At 41.8% G+C, this 5,608-nt stretch overlaps 1 long non-coding RNA gene across 1 annotated transcript; it reads left to right on the top strand.

The window, feature by feature from the left end:
• The first annotated feature begins 2,823 nt into the window (after window positions 1–2,823).
• LOC118168466 lies at window positions 2,824–4,803 on the top strand. The gene is made up of 2 exons (XR_004751575.1): window positions 2,824–3,501; window positions 4,339–4,803. It is a non-coding gene; the product is annotated as an uncharacterized LOC118168466 (long non-coding RNA).
• The last annotated feature ends 805 nt before the right edge of the window (window positions 4,804–5,608 follow it).

The raw sequence follows: 5,608 nt of genomic DNA on the forward strand, positions 1-5,608 counted from the left end.
TGCAGCATTTGATTTCAGCTTCTGGTTCTTTCTCTCATATGCTTCTGTAATTCGGGAGCAACTTCACCAAATTTAATGAGCTCATCTAGTTTAAAACTGGAAAGAGCCTCAGCTGTACAGTCCCCAGGTGGCAGTGTTTGCACTGCAAAGACACAAAAAAGCCCAGGCCGTGGCTTGAAGAGACCCAGGTGATCCCGTGTTTGGTGGTGCTATGCTCGTGTTCAGTTATGCTGGAAGTCAGCTTGGCCAAGTCCCATTGCCACATTCGTGAAAAAAAACACTCCCAAGATTTTTTCCCCAGAGTCTCTGTGGCTTAAACAAGAGATTCAGTAGCGTTCAGAATGAAAAGATAACAAATCTATGTTAAAATGCATCTAGTCTGAATCTTGTCTAGACATAGACTTTAGAACAATTCCTATTTGCAAATTTGAGCATGTGTTGCTCTGTATTTGAAGAGGTGGCTAAGAGGAAAATCACCCCCAAGTCCTCTATATTCCACTATATTCATTATTTATACGCAATTTCTGGGAAAATATATATATATATATATATATATATATATATTACTGATGTCAGGCACATTTATAAATATCAAATGTATTTAATCTTATTGAAGACAGATTTTATGTGTCCAAGCAGTGGGAATAGAATTGATTTTCTTCCAAATATAAAACCTGTGGCAAGAAAGTTGCAGCATTAGAAATTGTCCCTGCTGTATTTTTTCTCATTAAAGAAAATGAGGCCAAGGATGAGAGGCGGTCTGGAAGGTGTTCATCTTCAGTTCAGCTCAGGACATTCCCTTTTCTGGCTCTTTCATGGGGTTCTCCTGCAAGCTTGGAGAATCTAGTTGATCTTTCTGTATCATAATTTCCTGGCTGTAAGCAATAATAAATCCTCCATTCTCTTTAAAATCAGGAGTCTAAAGAGCAATAGGTAACAGGCTAAGGAGCAAATACTATTAAAAGCAGGGATCTGAAAGAGGGAAAGAGCAAGGAACTATCCTGCGGGATCAGAAATGTTGGGAAAATACAGAATGTGTTTTTAACGTAGCAGAGAAGAAGGATAATTATTATTATCCTGGATAATCTGAGCCAGCCAGAAGTACTCAGGAGAGCTTTGAAATCCTCCTGCCACCCTGAAGGGAGCAATAACAAACCTAGGAATAGCAAAAATCTTTCCAAATCTAAATGTAATGGGAGAAAACTCCTAGTGCTCAGAAGCTGCGTGTAAGTGGTGTATGGGATGCTGGCAATGCAAGAAAGATTATAGGTGATTAAAGGTGCTGAAGTAGGCTGGGCATCCCCAAGCACTCTGCAGGGGATGAGACATAGCCCAAGCAAGAAACAAAAAGGCCAGTGCTGAATCAAGAACAGCTGAGTCTTTTTGGGGGGAGAGTCTGATAAATGCTGTTCACTGCTATGAAAAAATTCATAGCCTGGCTGTGAAAGCCAGAGTGCAGCACTACGGTGAGCAGAGGTCTACGGTAATGGGGAAGAAGATTGGGTTGGAATTTACAGCTGAGCAGTTTGAAGGTTAGCTAGAAAAATAAGATTGTGTCTCATTTTCTAGCAAGCCTGCAGAAAGCTGGAAAACAATTTCAAAGCCTGTTAAGATTAATGAAAGCCACTGTTGCTGTTGTAGAACAGTGATTTCATTTTAATGCAGAAAGTAATTCTGTGAGGTCTGTGCTGGTAGACAGCTGCAAGATGAAAGGAGAAACTCCATTTAATTTTATATTGTTTCTAATCCTCAGCGCTGTAGAGAAAAATATAGTCTGTAGAAGGCATGAACTCCCAGCGCTAAATAGCTGAAAACAACTAGAAGAACCTGAAAAGTGCTATTTTGAAACGGTCAGGATCATATATCTAGCGCAACCTCTTGGTGTTAGAGGGTATGGCTCAGGAATTGTGGTTGCTCAGAGTTTTGTATTGCATGTTTAGCTGGTATTGCCACAGCTGATGAATGCAAACCAGTCCTTTGCTCCCTAATTACTTTATGAATGCCTCTCAGATATTTATTTATGGATAAATTCTGTACTTGTTATGCCTGGGTAGGACATTTAGTGAAAGGGGAGGATTTACAGGAAAAAAAAAAAAAAGCTGTTGCCTTTCCCTCCATAAAATTGAGCAAGCTAATTTACTGAGATAACAAAAACACAGAACTGGTAAAATCCATGCCAGACACGTCTGTTTAATCACTGATCCAGTATTGTTTGTTTGTGTAGACTGCTAACTCTTTGCTCTTCACACCTTGCTAACATATTCTGCACGTTGTCAAAAAACTCAAGCTGAGGCTCTCACCACCACCACCGCGTTGCTGGCTCTCTCGGAAGTGAGCTTGGGGGATATATTCTGATGAAAAGCCTAAAGAAAGATCCCATGGTTGTCTGCTTCAGGCTTTGGTAATTGAAGGCAAGAGGGAGCACAGAAGAAATTAATAAAATGTATGAAGAGAGGAATGAATAGGGAATCTAACATTTTGTGTTTAATGAAACTGAATGAAAATCTTCATGTCTGCATGTAACAAACGTACCATCTATTAAGAATATTTGGAAGGAAATGGCACACTCTGCAGTGGAGTAGAGGGCTATTTACTTCCCTGCCTCTTAACCTCTGGCTGTGTTATTAGCACACTTTACACAGATGTGCTTAGACTGCCAAACACCCGGCTGCTGCTGGTGAAGCTGGCCAGTTACAAGCCAGCTCCAGCCGCAAGCTGAGTTGCCAGGTTAGCGTGGTGCTGGTGCTGGGCTAGCGGCTCCTCTGTTTGGGCTCGGAGCCACAGCACCCAAGCCCAGGGTCCAGCCAGCTCTGGGTGCGCAGCAGGGACTGGACATTTGTTGGTCGGGTCAGTTTGTGGATGAAGGTGGGAAGTGAACTGCAGGTGTGGGCACATGGGAAATTCAGAGTGTACAATTTGGGGTGCAAATAATTTGTGTGGAGAGCCACGTGCTTGTGAATATAGGCAAAGGGAGAACTGTAAGGCTGTAGTAGGTATGAGGACAGAGACTTCTCTCCATTTTGCGTCGCAGCACCAGCAGCAGGCAGACTCCTCCCAGCCGGGGGCTCAGCACATCACCTCGGAGCCCGTGGGAGGTGGCTGCAGTGATCCCGAGGAGCTTTCCCACCCCGCAGGCACATGCACACACTCCTGCTGTTGCTGACCCCAGGACAGCAGCTATCCAGCATAGTCTGGTTTGTGCTGGCACTCTGTGCATCCAGCTTAAAAATAAAGGGACCTGACATTGCAGAAGGACTCCTTATTTTCACTGAAAAATACTCAGCATCCTCCAGGTGAGCAGTAGGCAGCAGGAAGGGAGGGTGAAGCTTGTCACAGCAGCTGTTGGTGTCTGGTCAGCATCCCCCAGCTGTGCTCTCCCCCCGGGACACAGGGATGGGCCTGACAGCGCGCCACGGATCCCGACTCCTCCGCCTTGGCTCTGCCTGCTGGAGTGGCCGCAGCATCCACAGCTCCCCACCGGAGGAAAAAGTGGGACTGGTGGTGAGTTCTGCCTTTGTGCCCTCACTTCTTTCCTCACCCACAGCTTGGGCTAAGGCCCAGTCTTATCAGAAGAGCTTCCTTTCGCTGTTCTTTTCCATACAGATGATATAGATTTGCTTCAGACCTGTCCCCCACCCCTACTAGAAGCCCAGGAACTTCCCAGCAACTGTCCTCCACACCTCACAGAAGGTCTCCTGTTCCCACCTCCTAGAAAGCACGTTTGATCCTGGGAGAGGGAATGATCTCACAGCATCCCATCGAGGGATTCTCATTTCTGTGTAGTGTTCTTTTATGAGTCTTGATTATACTCCCCAGCAGAACTGTGCTAATTTGAGATTATGGAAGACATATAACTCATAAGTAAATCTTCAGCTCTCTGCCCTGCTGTATCACCTCCAAGGGTAGTAGATGCTCAAAGTTCTCATGTATGATTGGTGGTAAGCTGCACTACCAAAACCATAAAGCAATTAGTACTGTTTCAATAAAGGTTATATACACAAAAACACAATAATTAGACACAAAATGTACTAACTCTACAGGAAAATGAGAAAATTGTTACCTCTTCTGGATGCTTTCAAATATGTCTTCTTTATGTGTGTTTGTGCATGGCATGGACTAAACCATTTTTTTTCCATCTAACATGGATTACTAGTGCTTATAGTTCAAACATGTAAAATAATCCTCTGTGGATTATTTCTGCTTTAGAATTGGTCACGTCTCTGGCATTATAGCTGCAGAAGTTGAATAACGTCACATAATCTGGTTAGCAATAGGCTGCTTACCCTGGAAGCATTCCAGTTTGTTTAGCTCTATTTAAACGTATTTCCTTTAATTTAGGAGACAATCATTGGATTCTCAGCGTTTTCACTGGCAGTTCTTGGACCGGCAGGATGGTTCCTGTACCACCTTCCCAGCTATAAAGAGAAATAGAAAACATCCCTTCAAAATTAAGATCTGGAGGCTGTGATAAGCCATCATACTCCTGACTTGGAATCTCTTGAAAGGGAGCACACAGGCAATTGAGGGCCAGTTTAAAATGAAATGACTGAAAATTGAGTTCAAGTTTTATGTATGTCACATTGCTTCTGTATGAAAAAAGTCCAGATAAGGAACACGACTAACTAAAGCTCCAGTTCTGTAGAACTCAGCGTTCACACACTGGGATTATCCTGTGGGACTGGTAACAAATCAGATAGCTGTACATGTTTCAATATATTGTAGAACTGGACCCTGATACAAAATGGTACAGTGATACAAAATAGTGATAGGTCTACTCTTCTGCCTTCTGCTAAACAAATTGGAGAAAACACCATGAAATCATATATATATATATGTCATATATATATATACTAAAGTATATATATATATGTCATATATATATATGTGTACACTTTCTTTTATACTCATCTCAGATGAAAGCTCCAAGACTTAAAGATTGTTTTCTTGAAAGTTTTGGTTTTGACCTTTAGATGTATTCTTTTGGTGTCCTCCCACCTGATTTGCTACCAGAATAGATGTTTTTCTTCTGGTCATGATTATCAGATGCTTGAATCTATTTTCAGTCTTTAGATCTAAATTTGTGATATTTGAAAGATTTTGCTATGTTTTGCTGTTTAAAATGAATGCTATGATGAACAGTTTGAAATCTAGACTATGTAATAAAATAGTATTTGTCATGCCATGTCATAGGTGTTATAAAGGAATAATGCTTTCATGTCTGCTTTGCAAAAAATGTACAATATTGATCTTTTGTGATACATAAGATTAGTAGTATATGAAAAGTGGCTTTTCTTTTTTTATTTTTTCCCAGAGAACTATAGCTTTGTTAGTGAATCCAACAGTCTGATCTGAGGCCCAGTTATGTATTTGGAAAGTTTCCTACGGATTTTAATGAGTTTTGGATACAGGCCTAAATTCTTGGTAACCAGAGAAAAATCCATGCCAGTAAGTGAAACATAGCCGTGCGACTGCTCTGTGAAACACTGCTCTTGCATGCCATGAGTATATCCACTGAAATCAATTAGGCTGTTCTGCAGAATCTTTTGTAAAAAAGTGTTTTGAACATTTTCAGCGTGCCTGTTTGTCCTGCATCCATATCCCACCTAGT

This window comes from Oxyura jamaicensis, chromosome 5, assembly GCF_011077185.1.
Source record: "Oxyura jamaicensis isolate SHBP4307 breed ruddy duck chromosome 5, BPBGC_Ojam_1.0, whole genome shotgun sequence".
Lineage (NCBI taxonomy): Eukaryota > Metazoa > Chordata > Aves > Anseriformes > Anatidae > Oxyura > Oxyura jamaicensis.